Source organism: Phacochoerus africanus, chromosome 13 (assembly GCF_016906955.1).
Source record: "Phacochoerus africanus isolate WHEZ1 chromosome 13, ROS_Pafr_v1, whole genome shotgun sequence".
NCBI classification, from domain to species: domain Eukaryota; kingdom Metazoa; phylum Chordata; class Mammalia; order Artiodactyla; family Suidae; genus Phacochoerus; species Phacochoerus africanus.
In genome coordinates this window covers 46,295,522-46,323,420 of record NC_062556.1, presented here as the reverse complement: position 1 = coordinate 46,323,420, position 27,899 = coordinate 46,295,522, and the positions used below count along the sequence as shown (strand labels likewise).

The 27,899-nt window shown below is 40.9% G+C and overlaps 1 protein-coding gene across 10 annotated transcripts in view; it reads left to right on the top strand.

Moving 5' to 3' along the window:
- Positions 1 to 1,428: 1,428 nt before the first annotated feature.
- KLF12 (KLF transcription factor 12) overlaps positions 1,429 to 27,899 on the top strand; it is a 495,578-nt gene continuing 469,107 nt past the window's right edge. For 3 of the 10 annotated variants that reach the window (XM_047756500.1, XM_047756501.1, XM_047756499.1), the window contains exon 1: positions 1,429 to 2,245. The gene's annotated coding sequence lies outside the window, so the exon portion shown is untranslated. Of the gene's footprint in view, positions 2,246 to 2,265; positions 2,505 to 27,899 lie in introns of those variants that run through there. The other 7 variants (XM_047756496.1, XM_047756494.1, XM_047756497.1 and 4 more) reach the window with 3 other exon arrangements.

Here is a 27,899-nt window from a genome sequence, read left to right as displayed (position 1 = left end):
CTTTCCCGCTGCCTTCCTAGTCTAAGGATACTTAGCTTAAGGAGTGGCGCACAATTTTCGGCCACTTTCACTTATTTGTTCCTTGAAACCCTGAGGACCCCCCCCCCCCCCGATCCTGTCTTATTTCTCAGACTAAGGCCCACTCGTTCATCGTCCAGGCTGGACCACCTTTCCCATCTTCCTCACATACAGAATGTGGCAGGAGGCACAGAACACGCCAGGCAGTGCGCTGCCTTTGTTTTCATTAATAACGCACACCGGGCCTTCCGAAGTGACTAAAAATGCCACACAGAATGTAGGACATGGCTTTTCCCGGATCCAACTCGTCCCTTCACTCTCGTTTCCTGTTTCTCAGCCTCTGCCTCATTTCTCTTCCCACCCTACTTCGTGCCACATTTGCAAATCTTTCTCCCCTTCTCATAAACTTCCCCTTTGCGGCCTTCCCACGGCCGGGGCGGTTTCCCACGCGGGGCGGGTCAGGGGCGACGTTGCCGAGGTGTCCGGCGGCCCGGGCGCCCCAGCGCGCTCACCTAGGTTTGCAAGAAAGTGGTGCACGCGATCGCCAGCGGGGCCCGCCGGCTCCCCGCCTGCGCGCCCGCTTCCGCCCGGTCCCCTCCCCACCCCCGCTGACCCCTCTGCTCCTCGCTGACCCCGCGCCCTCCCGGCCGCCGGGCTAACGCCGGGCCGCGCGGGCTGCCTCTCCCTCCCGCCCCAGAATCGCGCCGCTGGCTCCCCCGGGCCGGAGGCGGGGCGGGAGGGGCCGCGAGGGAGGGCGTCTTGGACTCGGCTCCCGGCCGCCCGCTTCTCCGGGCTCTCTTCCGGGGCGCAGGGCGGGGGTTGGGGCGCGCTGGACTCCCGGCTCCCGCCGCTCCTTGGCGGGGGTCTGCAGCTCCCGCTTCCTGCTCTTCCCGCAAGTTCGCCCGCCTGCCTAAATTCCGAGTGCGGGCGGACGCCCCTTCTCCCGGGGCTCCGGAGCGAGGCGCGCAGCTCCGCCTCGCCCCCATTCATCCCGCCAAGGTGAAGCGCGGGGAGGGAGGACGCCCCTGCCTCGCCCGCAACGTGCGTCTCTCCTGAACCCAAACAATGATTCCCCCGCCTTCCGCCCGCCCCACCCTCGCACGCACCCCAGCTCTCAGGGCACCGTCCGCCCCGGCTGCCCCGGCGGGGACCCCATTGTTGCCCGGCGCGGGCGATGCCCTGCGCCCGGGGGCGGTCCCCGCGAGCAGTCCGCAGCCTCGGCTGGCCTCCGGAGTCGGCTCCGCCTACACCTTTCCAAGTTAGCTGGTGGGTGAGCCGCGGGGACGGCTCGGGCACCGGGTCCCCTCCCCGCACGCTTCTACCCGGGGAGGGAGGGGAGAGGAGGGGCGAGGGCGGGGTGGGGGGCGAGCGGGCTCCGCGCTTTATTTGTCTCTGAATTCTCTTCCTAAGGCTGCCTAGCGCGCTCTGACACAAAAGAGGGGACTTTTTCGCGGCTCCGCGCGAGTCTTTTCCCGGCGAGTTGAAATCGGGGGTTCCTCCCGCCGCGAGGCCCCCGGGCCCCTCTCGCCCCGCGGCTCCCAAAGCGGCCTTGGCCATGTATAGGTTATTTTGGGTGCCGCAGCAAGGTGGTGCAGGTGATCGGGAAGCACTGCCGAGGCCCAGGCCGGGGGGGCGGGGGCAGGGGTGGGGCGGGGTGGGGCGGGGTGGAGGCTCCGCGGACCCACCCCCCAGCCGGCGGCCGGGGCGGCGAAGCGAGGGCCGGGCAGTGGGTGTTGCCTTCTACCTCTGCGAGCGGGGAGGGGTTAGTTTCCCACAGGGGATTTCAACCATCACACTCAGAGCCCGCCTCCTAATCCTCGGGCGGAGCGGCTCGGGGGCCCCATTTTATGGCAATAAAGCGACTTAGCGCCTGCTGAGCGAGCCCCTCCCCGCCGCCGCCCCCGCCCTCGGCCCCACCCCAGGGCTCGCCCGCAGCGGCGGGGCTTTGTTTCTGGGGAGGAGAACCCGGAGCTCTTTTGTTTGGGGGTTTGGTGTTTTCACCCCCCCACGCTCACCCCACCCCGCCCCACCCCACCCCCCCGCGCCTCTCCGGTTTCCTGAGCTGCGGGCTGCAAGGGAGGAGAAGCGGCGTTTTGCTACCCCCTCGGCTGGGCCCCGGGGTAATTCGATGCGGGCCTGGCGAGGCTCCCCACGCTAGACCCGGGCTCGCGTCGCGGCAGCCTCCACCCACCGGCCCACCCTACATTTAGCGCATCATGTGATCCGGGTAAGTCATTTGCAAGTACAACAGTTCCCTGGGTTGCCCCCCATTCATTTCCTGAGAACTGCAGAGTGCTGCTGAGAGGCTCTGCCCGTGCGTGTGCGAGTGTGCGTGTGAGTGTGCGCGGGTGACGCCGTGTGTGTGTGTGTGTGCGCGCGAGAGTGTGTGCGCGCGCGCGTGTGTGCGAGCGAGAGAAAGGGAGAGAGAGGGGGACTCTGTGTGAGGGAAAGAAAACAATTTCTCCTGCTCTGCAGCTTCTGTTCAGGTCTGTGCCGATTCTGTTTCTTATCAAAATAAACAACCCCCTCCTCTCTCTCTCTCTCTCTCTTTTTTTTTTTTTTTTGCCATCCCAGATCAGACCGTATTCTCTTAACATGTTTTATTTTCCTTCTGTCATCTGCTCAAGTTAAATCATTTTGGTTGGTCTGTGTTCTTAAAGGGGGAAAGTGTTGGGAAGCGGGAGGGGGCCGAGGGAGGGCGATGCTATTGCAAAGCAAGTAGCTTCGGTTGGATTCGTGGAGAAGAAAGAGGAGGTTTCTTCCACCACCCCAATTTTTTTTTTTTTTAAAGAACTTATCAAGTAACGTGGATTAAGCAAATGTTTTTTCTACCCCTAGTGGAATTGTTGGTTGCAATGTTTGCCTGACAGTTGCCAAGGATGAGAAATAAAACACCAGGGCTGAATTGGGGAGGTTGGGGGGAGCTTTTGGAAGTAGTTTGCCCCCAGGAATAGAGCGAGTTGGGTGAAGAGCTGCCGCACCGGGCCGTGTAGGCTGTGGGTGTGCACTGAAGAGAGTGGAGGGGAAGGGGTTAAGGCGGAGATGACACTGCTGGCATGAATAGTGGTCCTGGTGCTACATTCATTATTGTCTCTGGTCGAAATGATGTGTAACTGTCACTTGCTACAGTGTCTGGTCCACGGCAGCAGCCAGGGGCTGGCCCGTGGCAGTTATTTTCAATTACGGGGGACCTGGCCGGAGTTGACAGGGGGCAACTTTGCGGGGCCACCCTGGCCGAGAAGCCCGCGGAGCCGGCCTGGGAGCCACTTCTCGCCTTTAACAGCTGGCTCCGAGGACTCGGACTTGACCTCCGCGACATTAGTTGGTGTTCGCGTTAGATGCTCCCCTACGGAGAGAATCAATCCTGCTTTTGTTGGGTAGAGGAGTGCCTGCTAGAACTTTGAAAACTTTTATCTTTGGGGAAAAGGGTGGGGTGCACTCAACAGTTCGGTTTCGAAGTGCATTTGAGGCAAAGGCTTGGAAAAAGTACCAATTCCTTTGTTATATGCCCTGCAGCTTCCCAACCCCCTTCACCCTGCGCTTCGAGTTTTGCATACTTTAATAGTAATAGCCTTAATTCAGCTGATAAAAGCTGACTGTGTTGAGTTAAAGAGTATTAGTACAACGGAATGTGTAATCTGGATAAACAGTTTGTGTGGTTAATGTTGTCAGTTCTCTAATTTAACTGTACAGATGGTTTAAGTATGGTGCTCTATGGATTGTTTTAAGCCATTCCACCGGCTAATAGAATCCTCAGCCGATCCCTCGGATATTTTATTGTAAATCATCTTTAATATTCTCAGTTGCCCTGTAACACCAGGGAGAGGAGCAGCTCTATTTACATTTAGTGCCTGAGCATCTAGTGGCTTCGGTAGACATCTGCCAATCAAATGCACGTCATTCTCCAAATCCACCTAGACGCCTCCATGCCCTTTTCTTACTGGAGGATAGAGTTGTTAGATAAGTACATGCTTTGAAATCAATTTTGGTGCCTTTTGACGGACAGCAGCCTGTGATGGGAATGGGACTGTTACTTTTAAGGGGGGGGGGTGTATTCCAGCTCCTAGGACAAGCTCTTTGCAATTGGTATTTAGTAAGAACGGTGATCCCTCACCTAAAAAAAAAAAAAAACCAAAAAAAACGACAACAAAAAAACTGGTTGTGCTATATGCAGACCTCATTCACACGTTGTTTACATTTTTTAAAACCACATAGAAATTGGTTATGCTAAAGGGGTATCTTTTTAGGGTAGAAAATGTTTAACTTTAGAAGCTCAGTGGAAATAGGATGTTGAAGGACAAACATTTGGTTGCATAAGTTATATCTTTATGGCTGCAGCCTGGTCAGTCTGGAGACTAGCTTGGGCATGTTAAGCTCCTTTGAGTTGGGGGGAGCACATTTTTGAGCAGACCAGAACTGGCAGACATTTGTAATGTATTTAGGAAAGAGGGTTTATTATTTTACCCTCTAATTCATAGCTATTGTGAAACATGCTAGTAGAAGTTGCATGAAATTCTAATAATTTATGAACTCACACTGTCCTATAGCTGTATGAAGGCAACTAAACATCCTTGAGGGCCTTCTGCTTATTTTTGAAGGGTTTCAGTTATTTGTCTGTTAATTTGTCATGCCAGTTTAATAAAAGAAACTTCTGTCAGCTAAACTTTATTTTGGAATGCCTTGAATTACTATTGACTGAATGAAAATTGTTGTGCTCACAGGCCCTTAATATTTTTTTTGTTTTTTTCCCTCCGGAAAGTTCCTTTTCCACAACTCGGTGTCATTGGGGAGAAAATTGGTCCTGGTATAGCATTCGAGACCTTGACCTTAGCAACTCTTGGCCTGGGCTTGTTTACTACAGCTGCAGCCTATGTGTGTACAGAAAGGGAGGAACTGCAAACGGTGTGCACGCTCTCTCCCCAGGCCAAGGGAAAAACAGATCGGGATGCTTGACAGTCATTCTGAAGAGCACCCATCAGGCATGTAATAGCGTTAGCGTTCTGGTCGTTTAAAAAAAATATATATATGTTCCTCGGGGATTACTTCCCAGCCTTCTGTGCAAGGTAAACACACATGCACTTCAGCAGACTCAGAGTGAGTTTTAGATGTTATAGCACGAAGCCGGCTGTTAGCAACTTAGTGAAATAATTTGGTCTTAAATATAGGTGTGTTTTCTCTCCGAGCAAAGATGACATAAGTGCTTAGGCCTCTAGGCCTTTATGACGGCATTTTGAACCAAGCCAGTGTGGGTTCATCTAGAGTGTTGAGTAACTTGACCAGTGAGGTGATGCTGTCAACTAGTTGAATATAGAAACGTCTTGGACGTTTTCACCACGATACAGAATGGAAAGTGTGGCATTTCATGTTTCTATGAATTAACATGAGACGAATCACTTTAAATCTGGGGGGGGGGGGCAGCGTCCAATGGTTTGTTATCTATATTGTGAGAGTGACAAACCCCTTAGTGTCAACGTCACCAAACGAGCTGTAGATGATTTGTGTATTAATACAACGTAGTTTGTATTCTGCAGAACTAGAAACGGCACAAACTCATTTGAAAAAGTTATGCCTTTTTTGACTAAATAAATTTCCTTATGCTTCCATGTTGATTCATGAACAAGAGCTAAAAATCCCCAAAGAGTTTTATTCTGAATCGACAGCACGCTTATGTTTTCCTTGTAGAAAACAACTTTCATTTTTGTAAACAATTCCTAAAATAGATTGCAGTCGCTTACCTTTATCATTTCCATTTGGAAAATACCATATGGTCCCAGAGTGGAAATAATCTGTATTTTTGCCCAGTGTTCATTTTCCATTTAAAAATTCATGTGTATTTATTTTTTCAGAGTCCAAATTGTGTACGCCTTTCAGTCTTAAGTATGTGCACAATGTAAGGGTGAAAGTATTGCAATTAAATCACTGGCAACACCCAATAACCACAGCCTTAACTCATCCACCACAACTAGGGCTCTCAGAATCAAAATCTAAGTAAACAGATGGGCCTTGCCCTGTGCCCAGAAGGGCAGCAGCCTTAGGCTTTGTGAGACCTGCTTTGTGAGGGATTCTAGATCCCAGGCCCTTCTGGAGAACTGTGTGACTTCAACTGGCCAGAATTCATTGTCGGGCGGGCCTACGCCAGCCACACCCCATCTGATGTCAGCTTTTGAGTTCTTGCGGTAGGGAACACATGCTGTGGATTAAATGGTTACTTTCTTTATATATTCTCAGTAATTATGTTACAAAAGGATTTTTCGGTTTTGGGTGTTTATTGTCATAAAAGTGGCTACTTGAGTAGTCCTGTTGCTCCATAAAAATTTGTTTTGGTCTGGCAGCAGATTACAGGATAGTTGCTCAAAGAATTCTGCTCTGGGATGGTCTTTCTTCCTGTCTTTTTTTTTTTTCATCTCAAAGTTAACTTTTATTTTGTTGCTGAATTTGATGGTAATAGTTTTGAATATTTATTGCAGGCGTAATAATTGGACGGGTCCAAACAGTGTTGCTTTTTAGTGACAGATGCAGCAGCGGAAAGCCCTTGCTGTTGTGTTGCTATGTGGAAGATGAGGGGAAAAAAATTGCAGAGCTTTGGGATAGATTTCCCACCCCCATCAGAGGCACTAGAAGCTGCCGCTATTACAGCTTTGCTGGCCTCCACATCCAGGGATTGTGTTTCCTGTGCTTCATTCACCATGCTTAACGGTGTATATGGCTTTTCGCAATGATTGCTGGGTGATGTATCTGTATATACTACATATATAAATATATTCACTATTTTAGATGTGTGTATATGCATAGTATTTATATTTATTATATAATATTTTGTATTTATGAATGTGAGTTTTTGTATTCTCTAGTTATATTGGTATACACCCCATACCTACACCGTCCACATGATGACCATGAATTATGGTAAAGAGCCCCCTACCCACTTGAATAAAAAAGGAGGAAAACAGGCAAAGTTTGTTTGTTTGTTTTTTCAAATTCTGTATTTAGTAGTAGTGTTCCTACTTTAGTTTCACAAGCAAACTTCTAACAAAACCTGAAATCAACCCTTCCCCAAAGAAAACAAACCCACAGACCTAAATGAGAACCAAGGTAAATGATTGTAAAAAAATGGCGTAAATATCTGTAAAGAAATCCTTCATTCATTTCGTAATCGGGTGTCTGCTAAGATTGTACATCCTGGAATCAGCACTGATTTAAGTGGCAGAGATAGCGCCGTTTGAGTCAGGCTCTCTTGCTAACTAACTCTGGATGACCTTGGTTCAATTTCTTAACTCCTCTATGTCTGTAAAATGGGAAAAATAATATGCAGTTTCCACGGTTGTGGTGAGGGTACGATGAAATAACAGGTAAAAAATCACTTTGTGAGACTCTACAGTGCCGTTGTGGCAATTGATTTGGCAGGAAAACCAAGCCCCATCCCCCACCCCCTGCCCTAAAAGGGATGAACTTTCCAGCCTCTCAAAGTGAGCATATAAATTACACTTATGGAGAAGGAATTTCCGAGTGTGGGTAGAAAACTTCTGGCAGTCAAAGGTCATGAATTCCATTCCTGTCTCACTAGAGATTTGCTCTATGACCTTGAGAAAGTCACTCTTAAAAAAAGTCTCTCTGTAGCTGGTATAAAAGCTACTGACATTAACATTTATATAATGCAGGTGAAGTATCTGAGCTTTTCCAAAGAAAACGACATGAAAATACAGTTTCCAAGATCATTTACAGAAAATAGAAAATAAAGATCAACAAGGATTATTTAGAGATTATAAACCTCCAGGCTACTTCTTCAGTGAGTCAACTGAAGCTTCTATCAAGTGGTCATTAAAAATGCCCTTAAATTTTTTTTTTTATGGAATCATTAAATTTGTGCTGTTGTACTATAATTTAGAACAGTCTATTGAACTGCAAATCCCTGGTTAAGCCAAGATTTTGTTGATTAAGCTATGCCTGATTTATGGCTTGGTCTCTTGCTTAGACTGAAACGTGGTTGCAACACAACACTGCACAATTAAGAGAGGTTGATGATGGAGATCTTAAATGGGTATTTGCAAATTTATTGCACATGTTTTATTTATATGCACACATTTTCTGCCACGTACATTTTTTTAAAACACATTTTTGAGAAAATTACCAACACTAATAATTGACATAATTTCTCCCCAGCTACATTTTCTCCAGTTAAGAAACAAACTTTTTTTTTTTTTTTTTCACACACTGCTTCCCTACTCTATGCTTGCAGGAGCAAAGGAACAGACTCAAACTAGCTCATCAGTATAACTCTTTCCATGTGACACACACACACCTTGCCAGCTTTCTGTGGCACTCTTCTTTATCAACCCTTTCTTGAAGAGTACACCAGGTGTGGAGTTCCCGTCACGGCTCAGCTGTTAACAAACCCGACTCATATCCATGAGGACCTGGGTCCGATCCCTGGCCCCACTCAGTGGGTTAAGGATCCAGTGTTGCTGTGAGCTGTGGTGTAGGTCATACAGGCGGCTCAGAAATGGGTTGCTGTGGCTGTGGTGTAGGTCAGCTGCTGTAGCTCCAATTCAGCCCCTAACCAGGGAATCTCTGTATGCCTTGGGTGCAGCCCTAAAAAGACAAAAAAAAAAAAAAAAAAAGAATACACTGGGTGCTATTCTGTAGTTTGTGGTCCCATAGCACACGATATTCCTTCTTCTGGTGTAACTGCTTGTTGATTTGTCTTGTCCCTTCCCAATAATGAGCCCCTGGAGAGCAGGAAATGAATTGTCTTCATAGTTAGTTTCCTGGCCTCTAACATAATGACTCTGATCATATAGTGCAAAAATACTTATTGAAAGAACAGTTTGAGGAGTAGAATCCATATGACTGTCCTTTCAGTAGCTAAGTGCCAATATCATGGTCATTTTCTACCTAAGCCTTTTCACCTCTAATACATATATTTGACTCTATTTAGCTATTCCACAACTCACTGCATTTACCTGAAAATTATTTTCTTCTTGCTTTTACTCATTGGCAAATAAAAACAAAAACAAGAATGTATCATGTCAACATTGCAGAATGTTTTTGAGGATAAACTTGTCCTAATGCCTATAAAGCACCCAGTATATAGAATCCTGGACATGTTTAGTGCTCAGTAAAAATCAGTCTGCTCCAAAGGTACAAACTTCCAGTTATAAGATACTAAGTGCTAGGGATATAATATGCAGTATGGTAAATATAATTAACATGGCTGTTTGTTATACATCAAAGTAGTTAAGAGTAAATCCTAAGAGTTCTCATCACAAGAAAAAAAATACCCTTTCTCTTTAAAAACATTTTTTTTGGCGTTCCTGTTGTGGCTCATGCGAACAAACCTGGCTAGTATCCAGGAGGACGTGGGTTTGATCCCTGACCTCGCTCATTAGGTCAAGGATCCAGTGTTGCCGTCAGCAGAGGTGTAGGTCACAGATGTGGCTCAGATCCTGCATTGCTGCAGCTGTGGTGTAGGCCGGCAGCTCCAGCTCCAGTTTAACCTCTAGCCTGGGAACTTTCATTTCCATTTCCATTTAGGGTACAGTCCTAAAAACAATACAAAAATGTTTTTTTAATTAAAGTATACTTGACTTATTATGTTATGCCAATTTTGGCTCTGCAGCAAAGTGACTCAGATATATATATATATATATATATACACACATATATTCGTTTTTATATTCTTTTCCATCCTGGTTTATCCCAGGAGACTGGATAGAGTTCCCTGTGCTGTGCAGTAGGACCCGGGTCTCAATCATATCTCAATAAAACTGGAAGAAAATAATTTAGTCTCTATATTGACACTTCTCTTAGAAGCAGCCATTCAGAATGAATAGTAGCAACACAACAAGTAACTACTCTTTATTATGCAGCTACTGTAATATAGAAATTAGGCAGGGTGCATTTCATGTGTTAGCTGATTTATTATGTACTCTTTAGCAAGTAGGTATGTATAGTTGACTTTCAAATAATTGACACTTTTTGAGTGCTACATATGAAGACCTTTTATAACACTGGATTTTGTCTTATGAATATGAGTTCATGAATGCAGTTTTTTTCTTTTAGCTCTTGTGAAATGGGGCTGTCTGCCAAGTAACAGTCTGCCCACCCTCCCACCCCATGACTTTGCCGTCTTTGATGATTCAAAAATTATTTGAAAATTTTACTGCTTTTTCCCATTCATGAATGAAGAGTAGAAAAAGGGGAGAATGAAAGTGCTGGTTTTGAGAAACAGGGATTATTATATAGTTGAGACAAATCATTAGGTGTGCTGAAAATTGATGAACCTTTATTGACAGTGTTTAAATGGAGATAAGCTGATAAATTGTATAAAAAAAAAAAAGATGACAGAGCTTACAGAGTGCTCTTACATCTAATTTTAATGCCACTATTTAATAGGATATAGTTAGAGATTCTATAATATTCTTTTTGTCTCTGGGAATAGATGTCCTTTAAAATGTAAGCCTGGTCCCTTGACTTACCCATATTTGAGTTTGGTACAGGTTTTCAGGAATGTATTATATATTAAAAATGAGATTCCTTCCTTTATCAAATATTCATTGAGTACCTATGTGTGATGTTATGCTTTCTGTGTTAAGGATGTGGAAACTGACTTTCACCAAAGCAGTGCCATCATAGTCAATAGCCAGTTAACTTTAAAGCAGAGATTTGAAAACTGGAAAATCTTTGAACTTTCCTCTGTTACTCTTACCTCCCTTCAGCATTAAATATGGTATTCCGGTTAGTCCTATTACAGAGCAGAGCAAAAATGGGAATATTGCACAAATGAATGTTATCTTTATAGACTCTTTATTTGTAGATTGTATTGATATACATTTACTAAAACACATTTACTAGAATATTTACTTCAATGCAGCAGCCAGTTCTGTTTGTTGATACAAATACTAAAACAAATTAGGAGACTTAATCCAAAAAATTATTTTGGGGTGCACCTGCTCCAGGATGTTCCATAATGTTAATAGTAGACCAGCAAATTCTGGCCAATATATATTCTGCTATGTGTTAAAGCTATTAAAGTCAGAGGCATAATAAAAGTAATAAAAACATATATATCTATTTAAAATGCCTACTCTTCTGATACTTATTTGGCTCCTGCCATGTATCTGGAATTATATATGAAAATGGGTAGGACATCATCACTAATGAGCTGAAAATCAAGTAGGGGAGGTAAGTTATGTAGACAATTATAATTCAAAGTAATTTGTGATAAAGGGATCCAGTGTGATAAGTTGCTTAAAATGTAGGGGAGAAAAATTGCTTCTATCATGGAAATCAGAGGTTTCAGGATTTTGTTTTTCATGGAAAAATTCTTACTTTTTATAGAAAAGAGAAAGCAGGAGTTCCCTGGTGGCTCAGTGGGTTAAGGATCTGGCATTGTCACTGCTGCAGTCAGTGCTGTGGTGTGAGTTTGATCCCTGGCCTGGAAACTTCCACGTGCCATGGACATAGCAAAAAAAAAAAAAAAAAAAAAAAAAAAAAGGCAAACCTGCAAGTAGAAGAAAGCAAATTTAACAGAAACAGCCTGATAGACATAGAGAACAGACTTGTGGTTACCAAGGGGGAGAGGGGAGGGAGTGGGATGGACTGAGAGTTTGGGGTTAGTAGTTGCAAACTTATGTTTAGAATGGATAAGCAATGCGATCCTGCTGTATAGCTCAGGAACTATATCCAGTTTCTTGGGATAGATCATGATGGAAGATCATATAAGGGAATATATATATGTGTGTGTACATATACATGTAAATATGAATGAGTGGGTCACTTTGCTGTACACAGCAGAAGTTGACACAACATTGTAAATCAACTATAATGAAAAAAGTAAAAAAAAAATTATTTTGGCAACTGTGGTGATTTCACACCTCCTTTTCTGTTACCATTTAGAGTTGATGGCCTTATGGTGTTTTGGCAAATTTTTATCGTTTGCTATATCACCAGAAAATTTTCTTTTCTGAAAATAGATCCAGAGATGTATTTGGCCAGTAGGGCACACAGTGTTATAATGAATTTAGAGTAGGTTTATTTGGATACACAAAAATAATGACGGTTGATTAATAAAAATATAAAAATACACTTTATATGATGCTACCTAATGAAAACATTTTCTCATTGCTGAAGAACATGTACTTCATTTATAAATAATGGGAATTTGACCAAAAGTCTTTACACGTAGGATAAGGTCTTTTTTTTTTTTTTTAACATAAGTACAATGGAAGGGAAAACTTGAAAACTAATCAATTTTACAGAAGGTCAGAGTCAGTTGTAATTTATCAGAGGTGTTGCTTGAAGGGGTATTTAGAAAGGAACTTTACCTTAGAGTGGTTGAATATTTAAAGAGTGGCATCCTCTGAAATGTGCATTAGCTTTTCTGCTGTACGTCTAAATACAGGACACTTAAGCAAACACACAAAATATTTCATTTTGAGAGATTATATAACGAGAAAGAAGTAACTTGAAATCAGTCTATAAAGAACTTGATGGAATTTTTACTGTACACTCTGTATTGAGTATATTAGGACTATACCAAGGCTCTAGGCTGAAGGAGTTGTGTTATATATAAATAGCTTTGTAATTAAGCCAGTTTAGAATACTTTAGGAATATGGGCTAGCAAAAAACTGCTGAGCGGCGTACAGAGTCGTTTTAGTTTCCTGCTGACAATTGTATAAGGTAGAGTGGACACAGTGAAAGTGAAATAACGAGAAGGTAGCCAAGTCAAAACTAGAACCTTGATTTCCAATAGCAGTAAAATAGGGGCTTTTTTGGGTCTATTTCGCTCCCCTGCTGTCTTCCTACCTTTCCTTTGGTTTTACTAAGCCAACATTTTGACAGTGTACATTGCGCAAAAGAGGTGCCGCTGTCTAGCGTAGCTGTTCAGTGGATATTATTGAGCGAATTCTTATCTCCTTCCAAAATGTACTTTAAAGGGGCATGTAAGACTTCTGTATGCTGCAGGTGCAGCTATATTGCACAGGTAACTATATCTAGTCACTTGTGATGGAAAATGATGGAGGATAATGTGAGGAAAAGAATGTGTATGCATATACATGTATGACTATGTCACTTTGCTTTACAGCAGAACGTTGTAAATCAATTCTAAGAGAAAAATATAAAAATCTTAAAAAAACAGGGTCATATAAAATCTCATAGAAGGAGTTCCTGTTGTGGCTCAGTGGGTTATGAAACCAACTGGTTGGTACCCATGAGGATGAGGCTCGATCCCTGGCCTTGCTCACTGGGTGAAGGATCTGGCGTTGCACTGAGCTGTGGTGTAAGTTGTAGACATGGCTCGGATCCTGTGTTGCTGTGACTGTGGGGTAGGCAGGCAGCTGCAGCTCCAATTTGACCCCTAACCTGGGAACTTCCATATGCCCCAGCTGTGACCCTAAAAAGCAAAAATAAGTAAATAAAAAAAATAAAATAAAAAAAATCCCATATAAAACAGCACAGAGAGATCAGTCCAATTAATTCTAGAAAAGATTATGCAGTTGGAAGGATCTACACTTTTTTTTTTTTTTGTCTTTTCTCGGTTTCTAGGGCCACTCCCCCTGCATATGGAAGTTCCCAGGCTAGGGGTCGAATCGGAGCTGTAGCCACCGGCCTACACCAGAGCCACAGCCACGCGGGATGCGGGATCCGAGCCGATTCTGCGACCTACACCACAGCTCATGGCAACACCGGATCCTTCACCCACTGAGCGAGGCCAGGTATCGAACCTGCAACCTCATGGTTCCTAGTCGGATTCCTTTACCACTGAGCCACGACGGGAGCTCCAGGATCTATACTCTTAAGAAAGTTATTTAGAAAGATGATTCTTCACTTGGCACATACCAGGGGTTCTATAGGTACTGAAAACGCAAAAATTAAACATGGGGGTTGTCGCAGTGTATAGGCAGGTTGGTGAAAAAGCAGCACAGCTAAGCCTAAAGGAAAGGCCATGCTAATGTATTCTGCCTCAATTCATTTTCTTCTTGTAGATCTTTTATGTACGTAACAATAAAACCCTAGATAGTTTCAGATTCATGTTTTAGTCTCTTTTAAGTACTCTTAACCTGACTGGAACCCCCCCCCCCTTTTTTCCCCATTTAAACAAGTGATTTTCTAAGGTTTTTCTCTTTCTAAAAATAGGTATTGCCCATTTATTGTACATAAAATGTGTATGATGTATTTTAAACATATTTAATGTTTACCACTAACTCAAAGCTAGATAGTGAGTATTTAAATGTGAATTTCTTGTTACTTTATGGCTTATTTTTTTCAAAGGAGCACAATTTGAGATCTGTAGGAAAGAAGCTCTGTTTTGCAGAAACTCACTCCTTGGGCAGGTTTACAAAGGCATCTCTGAAAAAAGTGGGGACAGGTGTATGGAGACGTTAAACTTCATATTTTAGTGAACTCCTTTCTCTTACTTAGCATTCCTTCTTCCTCTAGCCAACAATAGCGTTACATCCCCCCGCAACCTTTGTCCTCAGAACTCTTAGGTGTCCTTTATTCGTTTTCTCCATATCTGTTAGTGTTATAAACACATATAGCACAAAGTTTATCAATCACTGCTTCCAAATATGGGGTTATTTTTGGGAGATGATCTTTTTTCCTTCAGTGTTGCCTGAGGGAAGTCCTTCTGCTAAGCTCCAACAACGCTAATCCATTAAAACCAAAGAAAACTGTTGCAGCATATTTTAAGGTCTGATTATTTCAGTCTACTTGTCCATTAACTTACTGATGGGAAACATTTTTTTTCTAGTTCTTGCCACCAAAACCAATACTGCAGTAAATATCTTTATATGTCAGATCTATGGGATCGATCTCCAGGGTGGGTTTTTGGATTCAAAATGTTGCCATACTCCTTTGAAAAAAGGCTTTAATGATTCCCCATTTCTACCAGCAGTGCGGGGAACTAGTTTCCTGAAACTCCATCAGCAACGGTTGACACTTTTCTAGTCTGATAGTTGCATAGGGGTGTCTCTTATGACTCTGTTGGTAGGTAAATGGAATTCTTTTTCCAGGAGTCGTCCTTTATTCTTTGCTCACTTTTCTATTTGGTTATTGTCCTTTTGTGGGTCTTCTTTATATATTACAGCTATTAACTATTTGCCTGATACTTGCATTGCAGATGATTTTTTCAAATACTGATCTTTTGTCTCTTGTCAGTTGAAGGAGAATCTTTTGGTATGTAACATTTACAGTTTTAATATAATCAATTCTTTCTCTGGTTTCCTGTTTTTGTTGTATTTTTTTTGAAGACTTTTTTTCATAGATAAAATAAACACATCATCTCCTCTATTTAGATTTAAGTTTTCTTTCTACTTTGATCATATCTTTAGTCCATTTGGAATTTTTAGTTGTTTATGGTCCACCCTTACTTACTTACAGATGCATATCTAGTGCATTGTATCCAGAACCATTTTTAAGGCAGTGTGTCTTTTTTTTTTTCCCCCAGTAAATATAAATGTCACAGTTGTTCTCATATATCATGTGACAGTACCAGATTTTTTTCTTTTCAAAATTATTTTTCTTAGATAGTCTCAGACATGTAACTAGGGTTCCTATCTAAGGGATATTTGACCAATTGTTTCACCTCCCCAGGCAAAAATTATGTAAAAACCCTGTTGTGATTTTAATTGAAATTAAATTATATATAATGTGATTGGTTTTTATCCACTAATTTGCTTTTTTTGTTTTCTATTTGCTTGTTTGTTTGTTTTTTAACGGGCCCGCACCTGCAGCATTTGGAGATTCCCAAGCTAGGGGTCAAATTGGAGTTGCAGCTGCTGGCCTATGTCACAACCATAGCAGGGCCAGATCCAAGCTGTGTCTGCGACCTCCACCACAGCTCACAGCAATGCCAGATCCTTAACCCACCGAGCGAGGCCAGGGATCGAACCTGCGTCCTCATGGATGCTAGTCAGATTTGCTTTCCACTGAGCCACAGTGGGAATCCCTATTTGTTTTCTATTTGTCTTAGCTGTTCTTTCATTTTCCTTTTTCTTGCCTTTTTTGGGCTTAATTATTATTATTTTTTTTAATATTCTATTTTGTCTCTACTATTTGCTTCTTAATTATGTCTCTTTTATATTTTTAGTAGTTACTCTAGGGTTTACAATATATACAACATTAACTTCTCCCACTTCTTGTAGGATGTCAGAATCTTACAATGGTATGCTGCCATTTTCTTTTTCTCCCATTGTTCATGCTGTTTTCTTAATACATCTTATTTATACATGTTATAAACTGTACATTCCCTACTTACTGTTTTTGCTTTAAAGAGCCAATTATGCATCTTTTGTATTTACCAATTTTTTTTTCTAGTTCCATAGTTCTTTATTTTCTTTTTCTTTTTTTGTCTTTTCTGGCTCGCACCTGCAGCATATGGAAGTTCCCAGGCTAGGGGTCAAATTGGAGCTGCAGCTGCCAGCATACACCACAGCCATAGCAACACAAGTTCCAAGCCGCATTTGAGACCTACAGCAAAGCTCCCAGCAATGCTGGATCCTTAACATACTGAGTGAGGCCAAGAATCGAACCCTTGTCCTCATGGATACTAGTGGGGTTCATTATTCCCAGTTCTTTATTTTCTTGTGCTAAGTTTCGATCTAGTATCCATTACTTTTGCCTGAAGAAATTTCTTTAGCATTTCTTATAGTGTAGATCTGCAGGCAGTGGCTTTGCTCAGCTCTGGCTTGCCTGAAAAAGTCTGTTTTCCTTTGTTTATGAAATATTTTATCTGGGTTTTGACTTCTAGGTCAACAACTTTCTTTTAAAGATTTTGTTCTGTTATCCTCTATCTTACATAGTTTCTGAGAGATATCTTTTGTTATTCTGATCTATGTTCCTCTGTAGGTAATATTTCTTTCTCTAGCTGTCTTCAGGATTTTTTTTTTTAAGGTTTTTTTTTTTTTTTTTTTAACTTTTGCTATGAAGTGCAGAGATGTGTTGTCATTTGTAGTTATCCCGCTTGGGGTTCTTTAAGCTTCTTTGATCTCTAGTTAATATCCTTCCTGATTTTTCAGATTTTCATCTATTTTTGAATATTTCTTCTGCCCCTTATCCATCTCTTCTTCTGGACTATTTTACAAGTGCCTTAGTCCAACTTATATTGTTTTCTTAGGTTTTGGATTATCTGCATTCCTGTCCCTTTTCAGTTTTCAGTCAGAGTCATTTCTATTGATCTATCAAATTTACCAGTTCTTCCTGTTGTGTCTAGTTATTTGTAAGCCCAGGGAAAGCATTCTTCATCTTTGATATAAAATAATTTGTTAATGTTTTCATAGGACTTTACAGCATTTCCCACCTCTTTGCTGAATTTTTGTTTATTCATGTTGTCTTTTTCTCTATATATTTTTACATTTTAATCACAAAGTCTCTATTTGATAGTTTCAACATTTCTGCCATCTCAGGGTCTGATTATGTTGATAGCATTATCCCTTGGCAATGGGTATCTTTTCTTGCTTTGTTTTGGTGTCTTGTAAGTTTTGGTTGGCTGCATGACATTATGGTGAGGTAAATATTTATTAAGCTAAGACATGGACATGTCTCTTATTCTGCATATGTTGGTATCTGTGGAGGGGGGAAATGAGTCAGTTTGCTCAGTAGATGGACTGAATTATTGCTCTGTTGTTGCAAGTGAACTGTCACATGATCAGAGACTTCAGGTTCCTTCAGGAATGGATCGCTTTTACCTGGTGACTTCTGTGAGACCCTGGATGCTACAGTTTTATTTATTTTTTTCAGTGTTCCTCCTATACCCTCAACTTTCAGCCAGCCCTCAACTCAGGTGACATAAGAAGTCCTTTTCTGTGCTTTTTGCCTCTTATCTTGGCAGTAGTCTGGGTGAAATTGTGGATGGGTGAGTGTCTGGGGTCTCCGTTTCCCTATACCAGCTGCAATTTTAGGCTGGCCTGAATGACCAAGCCTGAGCAAGGACTTGTCAGTATGTCTGTTCTTTTTTTTTTTTGTCTTTTTTGTCTTTTTGCTATTTCTTGGGCTGCTCCAGCAGCATATGGCGGTTCCCAGGCTAGGGGTCCAATCAAAGCTGTAGCCACCGGCCTACACCAGAGCCACAGCAACACGGGATCTGAGTTGCATCTGCAATCTACACCACAGCTCACGGCAACACCGGGTGGTTAACCCACTGAGCAAGGGCAGGGACCGAACCCGCAGCCTCATGGTTCCTAGTCGGATTCGTTAACCACTGCGCCATGACGGGAACTCCCAGTGTCTGTTCTTTTGACACAAACTCTGCCCTGTGTCAGTAGTAGGCTATTTTGCCAGTGAGTTTCTTATCCTCTGTTGGTATGACTGACCTTGTATTGGCATCACTGCAGAATTCTGGGCCTGAGTAAGTTTCTTGTCCTACCCCAGGCATAGATGAGTTTATTAACCTAGTGTTCAGTGCAAGGTCAGTTGTGTACATGATTTCTGTCTCTCACCCAGTGGTTGCTTTTCTTTGAACTTGAGGAGAGGGCAGTTCCTGTCTTGTCTCAGCTGTTAGTGAACCTGACTAGCATCCATGAGGATGTGGATTTGCTCAGTGGATTAAGGATCCAGCATTGCTGTGAGCTGTGGTGTAGGTTGCAGACGCAGCTTGGATACTGTGTTGCTGTGACTTTGGCATAGGCCGGTGGCTACAGTTCCAATTGGACCCCTAGCCTGGGAACCTCCATCTGCCATGGTGTGGCCCTGAAAGACAAAAAGACACCCCCCCCCAAAAAAAAAGGAAAAGAAACTTGGGAAGAGGGATAGACCAAGGGTCTCTTTCTCCTAGTGGCATATATCTTTTTCTCCTCTAATAGCAGTTCACCTTTGCCTGGAGGGAGTAGGAGTATTTATTGTCCCTTTCCCTGTGGCAGATGGCTTTTAATTCATTTTGTCTTAGAGTCTGGGATGAGGTCAGTTTTTATTCTTGTGCCCCAGTGGTAGCTGTTCTCTGCGGGCATGCCAGCACTGCCAAGGGGTCTCTCTTAGATCTCCTTCTCTTTTTCCATCCTTTTGTCTTAGCACCTGGAGGAAGATTGTGCAGAAGAGCTGGTGAGTGGCTGTGGAGTGTCCTTGCATCTGGGTCTTACTGGGATAGTAAGTGACTTTGATAGCTCACATTTAGCTTTTAAGAATTTATTACAATTTCAGTGAGTTTTTATTGCTTAAAAATTAAAACAAGACCTTAATTACATTAAATTTTCTGCAGTAAAAAATATCTAACATAAAATTTACCATTGTCTTTAACTATTTTTAAGTGCACAACTCAGTAATGTCAACTATATTCACATCGTTGTGCTACATATCTCAAAGTTTTTCTTCTTGTGGAACTGAAACTCTTGACCCATTGAAGAGCAACTCTCCATCACTCCCTCCCTAGGGACACTGGCAGCCACCCTTTTGCTTTGTGTTTCTTATCAGCTTTTATGACTGTTCTCAATTTTTCCATTATTGTGGCCAAATCTTGTTTCTCTATGAAAGGGCAGTTCACCTGGTTGCCTTGTGAATTAGACTTTCTGGTCTCAAAATCATTGTGAATCTGTAGAGTATTCATTCACATTACATAAATATTTTCTTCTCCTTTCCTTTCCTTTCCTTTTTTTTTGTTTTTTTAGGGCTAGACCCACAGCATGTGGAGGTTCCTAGGTTACGGGTCAAATTGGAGCTGTAGATGCCAGCCTACACCACAGCCGCAGCAACGCCAGATCCGAGTCACATCTGTGACCTACACCACAGCTCATGGCAACACTGATCCTTAACCCACTGAGCAAGGCCAGGGATTGAACCTCTGTCCTCATGGATGCTAGTCAGATTCATTTTCGCTGAGCTGTGATGGGAACTCCTACATAAGTATTTTCTTTCTATACTCACTTAGCTTAAATGTGCTTAGCTTTTATTTTTTCCTTTCCTATTCCTTTGGTAATACTCATTGAACCATATATCTATACGTACACGTACATTTTATGTATATAAAATCTACTGGTGGAGATTTTTTTCTCCTTTTGGTAACTGTTACAGAGCTTTCGAGGACTTGCCAATATTGAACTATCCTTGCATTAGGGAACAAACCCTATTAAAAACTGTTTGTTGTTTGGTGTAACTTTGAATGATTCTATTTGATAAATTGGCAAGATACTTAGAATATATATATATACATATATATTCACAGGTGAGATTCATCTATAACATTTTTATTGGTGCTGAATCAGATTTTTATATACAAATTTTGTTGGATACATACATTAGCCTAGAAAATACTCATATCTTTCCATGAGTTGTAATTGGAACTGTCTCTGAAAGGCCAATACTTGGATCATAGTTTTTTTTTTTTTTTTTCCAGTAGGAGACATGTAATCTTTTTTCCAATTTCTCCTTTGTATTTGTCCATTAAAATTTTCTGCTGCTTTTTGGATCAAATTTTGGCTAGGGGATTGCCCTTTTGCTTTTTAAAAATTTGTATTAATTTTTAATTGAAATATAATTGATATATGTAACATTATCTCAGGTGATTTGATACATGTCTATGTTGTGAGATGACTATCACGGTAATATACGGTTATATCCATCATGGTACAGTTAACAATTTTTTTTTCTTGTGAAAAGAATCTTTTTTTTTCTTTTTTTTTGCCATTTCTTGGGCCGCTCCCACAGCATATGGAGGTTCCCAGGCTAGGGGTCGAATCGGAGCTGTAGCCACCGGCCTGCCAGAGCCACAGCAATGCGGGATCCAAGCCGCGTCTGCAACCTAGACCACAGCTCAAGGCAACGCTGGATCGTTAACCCACTGAGCAGGGGCAGGGATCAAACCTGCAACTTCATGGTTCCTAGTCGGGTTCGTTAACCGCTGCGCCATGACAGGAACTCCATGAAAGGAATCTTTTGAGGGTTACTCTTTTAGCAACATTCAGATATGTGATACATTGTTACTGTCACTATGCTGCACATCTTCAGGATTTATTCTGTAACTAGGACTTTGTACTTTTTGATGGCCTTCATCCATTTTGCCCACCCTGGACCTAGCCCCTGTCAACCAGCAGTCTCTTCTCTGCATCTCTGATATCTGTATGTACGCATTTGCTATATAGGCTTTTAAATTTGTTTCCTTGAGATTACATGTAGTATTCCTTAATAAATAATTACCTTTCTATTGTAAGATATATGTAACTTTTTTCTTATTCCTGATTTTGTCTCATTAAAAAAAAAAAATTCTCTTATTTCCTTAAATGGTCCACAAGTTGGTTTGCTATTTTATTATTTTCCTTTTCTAAAAATAATTTTGTATTTTTGATCATTTCTACTCAGTTTTTCCCTTGTTTTCTTTTTCATGACTTTTTGCTTATATTTTCTCAATTCTTTGTCTTTTTTTTTTTTGGCCTTGTTCTTTAATAAAATAAAATCTTTGGCATTCCCATTGTGGCTTAGTGGGTTAAGAACTTGATGTAGTGTCCCTGAGGATTTAGGTTCGCTCCCTGGCCTTGCTCAATGGGTTAAGGATCTGGTGTTGCTGCAAGCTGCTGTGTAGATTGCAGATGTGCTTGGATCCATTGTTGGCGTAGCTTTGGTGTAGGCCTGCAGCTGCAGTTTGGATTTGATCCCTGGGATCTCCCATATCCCTGGGAACTTCTGTAATGCTGCAGGTGCAGCCATAAAACAAACAAACAAAAAAACCCTTTAAGCATTGAAGTTTGAAATAGTATGAATATATCCCTTGCTATATTCTGTATGGTTTTATGGAGGCCTTAGTCTCTTTTTCATTTTTCTAGATAGATTATCGTTTTATTGTTGCTTTCTTCTTTGAGTCAAGGATTTCTAGAAATGTGATTTACATTTCTGATTATTATTTTAGGTCTTCAGTTTGTATTTACATCTAAATTTTGATTTACATTCAGAGATGGTAACTTGTAAAGTATTCTCATTTTTAAACGAGTATTTTTTTTTAATGTCTTAAGTATATGCTTTACTTATATAAATATTCTCTAGAGATTTGAATAACGGCATCTTCTCTACTGAGGAACGTTAGTCTGTTTTTCATCTGCTAAATTGAGTTTATCGATTTGTTTTAAATTCAGTTATATTATGGTCTATATTCTGCTACATTTGATTAATTCAGACAGTGATGTATGGAGTATTACATTCTAATCATATTTTTATAGCTTCATTAAATTTTTAAAATTAAAAAAATTTTAAATTGTTGAAAAATAGTCACATAAAACTTAGTCCTCTTAACTAATTTTAAGTATACAGTTCAGTAGAGTTAAGAATGTTCACATTTGGAATTCCCAGTGTGGCACATTGGAAACGAATCTGACTAGTGTCCATGGGGATGTGGGTTCGATCCCTGGCCTTACTTAGTGGGTCAGGGATCTGGCATTGCTGTGAGCTGTGGTGTGGATCGCAGACGTGGCTCGGATCCCACTTTGCTGTAGCTGAGGTGTAGAATGGCGGCTACAGCTCCGATTTGACCCCTAGCCTGGGAACTTTCATATGCCACCAGTGTAGCTCTAAAAAAAAAAAAAATAAATAAAAAGAATAAAAAGAGTATTTATATTGTTGTACCACACAGCTGCAGAACTTTTTCACCTTGTAAAACTGAAACTCTTTCCCCATGGAAGTACTCCCCATTCCCCCCTCCCTGCAATCCCTGGCAAGCAACAACCTTACCTGCTGGGTCTTTGAATTTGACTAATTAGATACCTTGTATAAGTCAAATCATGTATTTGTCTGTTTATGTCTGGCTTATCTCAATTAGCATGGTGTCTTCATCCATATTATAGGACATGCCAGGATTTCTATTTTCTTTTTTTTTTTTTTAGATTGAATAATATTACATTGTATATGTACAACATGAACGTGGATGGTTGGATGACTTCTGAATCCCTGCTTTAAATTCCTTTAGGAATAATGTAACCAGCAGTGGAATTGCTATATATTGTAGTAATTCTGTGTTTAATTTTTGGGAGACTTGCTACACTGTTTGTCACAGCAGCTACACCATTTTGCAGTTTTGTCAGAAATGCACAAGGGTTCCAGTTTCTCCACAGCTTGGGTAATACTTGCTATTTTCAGGATCGTTTTAAAAAAACAGCCATTCTGAAGGGTTTGAAGTGATAGTGCATTGTGGTTTTAATTTGCATTTCCATGATGATTAGTGATGTTGAGCATCATTTCATGTGCTTACTGGCCATTTGTATATCTGCTTTGGAGGAATATCTGTTCAAGTCCTTCCCCCATTTTTAAGTTGGATTTTTGTTGTTGCTGTTGAGTGGTAGGAGTTCTTTATATATTGTGGATACTACCCTTGCAGGTATATGATTTGCAAATATTTTTCTCTCATTCTGTGAGTTGCCTTTTCATTCTGTTGGTAGTGTTCTTCAACGCACAGAAGCGCTCAGTTTTGCTTTAGTTCATTTTATCTGTTTTCTTTTCTTGCCTGTGCTTTTTGTGTCATATCCAAGAAATCATTGGCAAATCCATTATCATGAGGCTTTTCTCCTGTGTTTTATTTTTAAAGCCTTATAATTTTATGACTTCATTAGCTTTCCTTGTATATTTACATGTATATTTTTTTGGTGCATATAACTCCCTGACTCTTAAATATTATCCTTTTTTGTATTGAATGACTTTAAAATTAAATTCATCATAGACTGATACTAATATTGCCATTCTTTTTTTTTTTCCTTTTTGAAGACTTTGAATGTATATGATTTTACTATACTAGTTGACTTATTCTGTCATTACCTTTTCCTTTTTAATTTGTTTTAATTTTGTTTTATAATATAGTGTTTTTTCCCAGCATTTTTAAAACCCATTTTTATTATCTCAGTTTTTTTAGTAGTCATATTTAGCATAACAATAACTAATCCTATGTTTTTCTTAATTATGACATTTTACTCATTTCTTCTTCATTACATTTGTAAATTTAATCAAATTGTATTTACATCCTTTTATTTCCTATGTGATCCCCTTTAATTTGCAAAATACACTGCACTTTGCTGTTTGACTAATGGTCAGTATTCCAACCCCAGCTTCATGGTTATAGCTCAGATAATGCTGATGTGTGAGAAAGAAAATGCACCATTTCCTTAAGACACCTCTGACAAAAATTTTTTGTTGCATACTGCCATCACCAGAACATTTTAACAGTAACAGATACACAAATATACAGCAGATACACAAATCTCTGATGTCTGCCGCGTGAAAGGCCCTCTCTTAGATGCGATGCCACTGGTTGGATGTAGCTTACGGTGGTAAGAATAAAGAAATAGATTTTCCACTACATCTTGCAGCCAAGTGACTGCCATTTTTCTTCCATTCTCTCTTTTGTGAGCTTTCATTATCCTGGTGTCCTGATATAGCGGGGTCCTAGGGATGTTTTATTCTAAGGATATGAGTCTGTGGACACATTGTACTGCTAGCACTATTTTCTAATTTGCTAGAGATTTCTATTTTAAGAATAGTTCATTGCAGGTTCCCATTGTGGCACAGTGGAAATGAATCGGACTAGTACCCTTGAGGATGCGGGTTCAGTCCCTGGCTTCGCTCAGTGGATTAAGGATCTGGCATTGCTGAGAGATGTGGCATAGGTCATAGATGCGGCTCGGATCCCGCATTGCTGTGAATGTGGTGTAGGCCGGCAGCTGCAGCTCCGATTCGACCCCTAGCAGATGCAGCCCTAAAAAGCAAAAAAAAAAAAGAATGGTTTATTGGTCTCTTCAGTTAATAATGCAAATGTTGGACAGAAAAATTATTTCAGTCCTAATGATAATTTAAAGAAGTTTTGAAATTGTTAATCCCAGTTTCTAACCTTAGCTTGAAAATCCTAACAGTCTTTGATCTCCGTATCGTCAGAATATTTTCTGAAACGTCTTGCTGTGACATCATCAACTCTGTGCTGGGAACAATCATAGTCATGGAAATCAACTAATTCCCATTGCGTGTTTATAATGTGCCTGGGATTGTGTTTAGATCTTGCCTTAGTTTGGTTGGGGTACCTTAGCAAAATGCTGCCGACTGAGTAGCTTAAGCAACAAACATTTCTTTTCTCATCATTCTGGAGACTCGAAGTCCCAGACCAGTGTTGGTGCGACTTTCTTCTGGGCTTTCTTCATTGTTTGCGCTGTTTTTTAAAGTAACATGGTCAACCTGAAGCTGCCATGTCTCATATCGAGTAGTCTGTCTCTGTGGTGAATGTAGAAGATGTTTTTTGTTTTTTTTTTTAAATCTTTCTTTGTCATTTACTCTTCTGGCTCAGCCCCTCTGGCAACTCATAGAGCAGGACCTGACACGTGTCCTGACACCACAGTTAGGAAGACTCTTTATGCTCTGTGATTGGGGTCAGCAAAATTTTGCATAAAGAGCCAGGAAGTGATAAACATTTTAGACTTTGCTGACCACATAAGGTGTCTCTGTGTGTGTGTGTATGTGTGTGTATATATATATATTTTTTTTTCCACACACATGCACACACTTACAAGCCTTATATATGTGTGTGTTGTGTATAAAATAACCCTTTAAGAGTGTAAAAACTCTTTTAGAGAGTAGGCCTTACAGATAAGGGGCTCTCTTTGGTCTGCTGACTCTTGTTCAATGATATAATAATATCTTAACTTAGGGATCCCTTCATTTGAAAAGAGAGTCAAGAATTTCTGTTACTAAAAAAAACACAATAATTATGAACAGCTTAAAATCTGAACCAAGTTATGACCGACTGAACTTTATAGCTTTCTAACCTCAAAGACTGAACAAGTCTAAACATAGACAAATGCTTTATTTGATTTATCTTTGCCTTTTTAAAAATAAATTGAACCTTAAGAATATATATTTCAAAGATCCAAAAAAGAAAGAAGAAGCGCCATCTTGATGATTTCCCGAATAATACTACTTTAAAAGACTCTGTTTCTGTTTAGTAACTGATAGTACTTTGAACAGACCATTTCTTTTTCTTTGGCACAGATGTTTCTCTGTGAGAGATGTTGTATTGTACTTTTAAAGATGCTCCAACAAAGTTGTGTTCTTTAGGATGAATGATTAAATGGGCATTTCAGATCATCTTGTGAAAGGACTTTATTACTTGAGCGTCTTCTCTTTTTTTTCACTTAACGTCTCCTGAAACATCCCAAACAAAGTGCTTGCAGCTTTAAAAACTCCACAAATTATGTTAGGATTCTTTTGAATTCTTTCAAGGTAAGGTAGTCTAGACTTCTCAAACATGACTGATTCTTAATTCCAGCAAAACTGTTGCAAAGTAGGTATTATAAAAACATTATACTGAGCTTAAAATAAAAAGAATATTAAGGATATTTCAAAAGCTGGCTTACAATTCAAGCCTTCTTTCAGACTATAGTAGCGTTCCCGTTTACTCTTTCTTTCTCCCACTGAGTTCAAGTAAATTGATAAAATTTCTTAGGCAAAAGGCAATTTTGGATACAAATTACTTTATAGACATCAGTCTCAAACGGACAATTAGAATACTTCGTAGTTAGTCTCTTGTGCTTCGTGTGGTACTTATTTCCTATTTCTAGGGTACAGACCCCTCCCCACCCCAGCCCCACCAAGTCGTAACCTCAGGCTCCTTTTTTAGGCTTCTGTCTCACCACCACCACACCCCGCCCCCTTCTTTCAGAGAAACTCAAGTCAAGTAAATTCAGATTAACTGTGATAATGATTGGTGAAGTCTGGCAAAAAAAGATGGTGAGTTATTTAAGCCCACTCCATTTGTAAAATGGGCGTCGTATTTATTCTGCATTTGTGGAGAGAATTACAGAAGCTGTGTGCAGAGCTTCGTCACAATGCATGGCACAGATGTGGCCCATCCAGAGCCCTGGGTATTATTGTTAGACACTCTTCTGCTCTCCAATCTAGAGGAAGAGCGAGAGAAGACGATGTGTAAGAAGTTGTTCAGTGCATAACTTCTAACCTTCAAGCTGTGGTAAGCACTGTAGTAGAGGGAAATGAATGGTAAATTCCTTCCAGAGGGTGGAAGAAGCTCTGTTGAGGGATGGGCTGTGAACCACACCTTGATGGGTGGGTTGCTTTAATGGGTGGAGGGAGAGGAAAGGGCTGTCCAGACACAGGAAGCAGCTTGAGCTCAGGGTGAGGCAGGAAGTGCTGGGTGTGTGTAGGGCCGAGGTCCACTGTGGCTGAATTTCAAGCCCACAGCAGTGCTTTCTTTGGAGAGGTACCGTGCTTTCAAAGATCGCTTTGAAGGATTCAAGCCAACAGAGTAACATGAGAGATTTCACTTAAATCTCAATTTCCAGTTTTTCTTGAACATTTGGACGCTTTTACAAGCATTCATGGACGCTCACCACTGTTCTTTAAGCTTACGCTATTTTAATTAATACATTTTCACATTTTAATATAGTTCAAATCTTTCCCTTTTTTTATTTCAGAAATGTCTTTGTTATTAATGCTACTTTATTAGGTGTGTTCTTGTGAGACATCTCTGCTGGCTTGGATTGATGTCTTTATCATGTTAAGGGAAGCATCCTTTCATTTTTTTCACTAGGAATTATCAAGAATAGGCTTTGGATTTTAGCAACTGCTTTTGGGCTTCTTAGGATTTTTCTCTTTGACTTATTGATGTTTTGTATGATAGTATGTTTCTTTTCAATAATAAACTAGTAAATTTCCCCATGTTTTTCTGTATCCCATTGCACCAGAATGATCTTTTCTTTTAAAAGTCATTATAAAACATATTATCTGTTCTTTAAATGTTGGGAAACTTGATCTGTCTTTTTAAAATAATTATTTTCCCCCTGCACCCCAGCAAATCTGTTATGTAGTGATTGATTCAGTCAGATTCCCTACTTCTTTTAAATCAGTATTGATTGATATCCATGGTTACTTCCAAAATAATTTTGTGGCTATTTTCGAATTTAGTAGCATAAGTTTAACC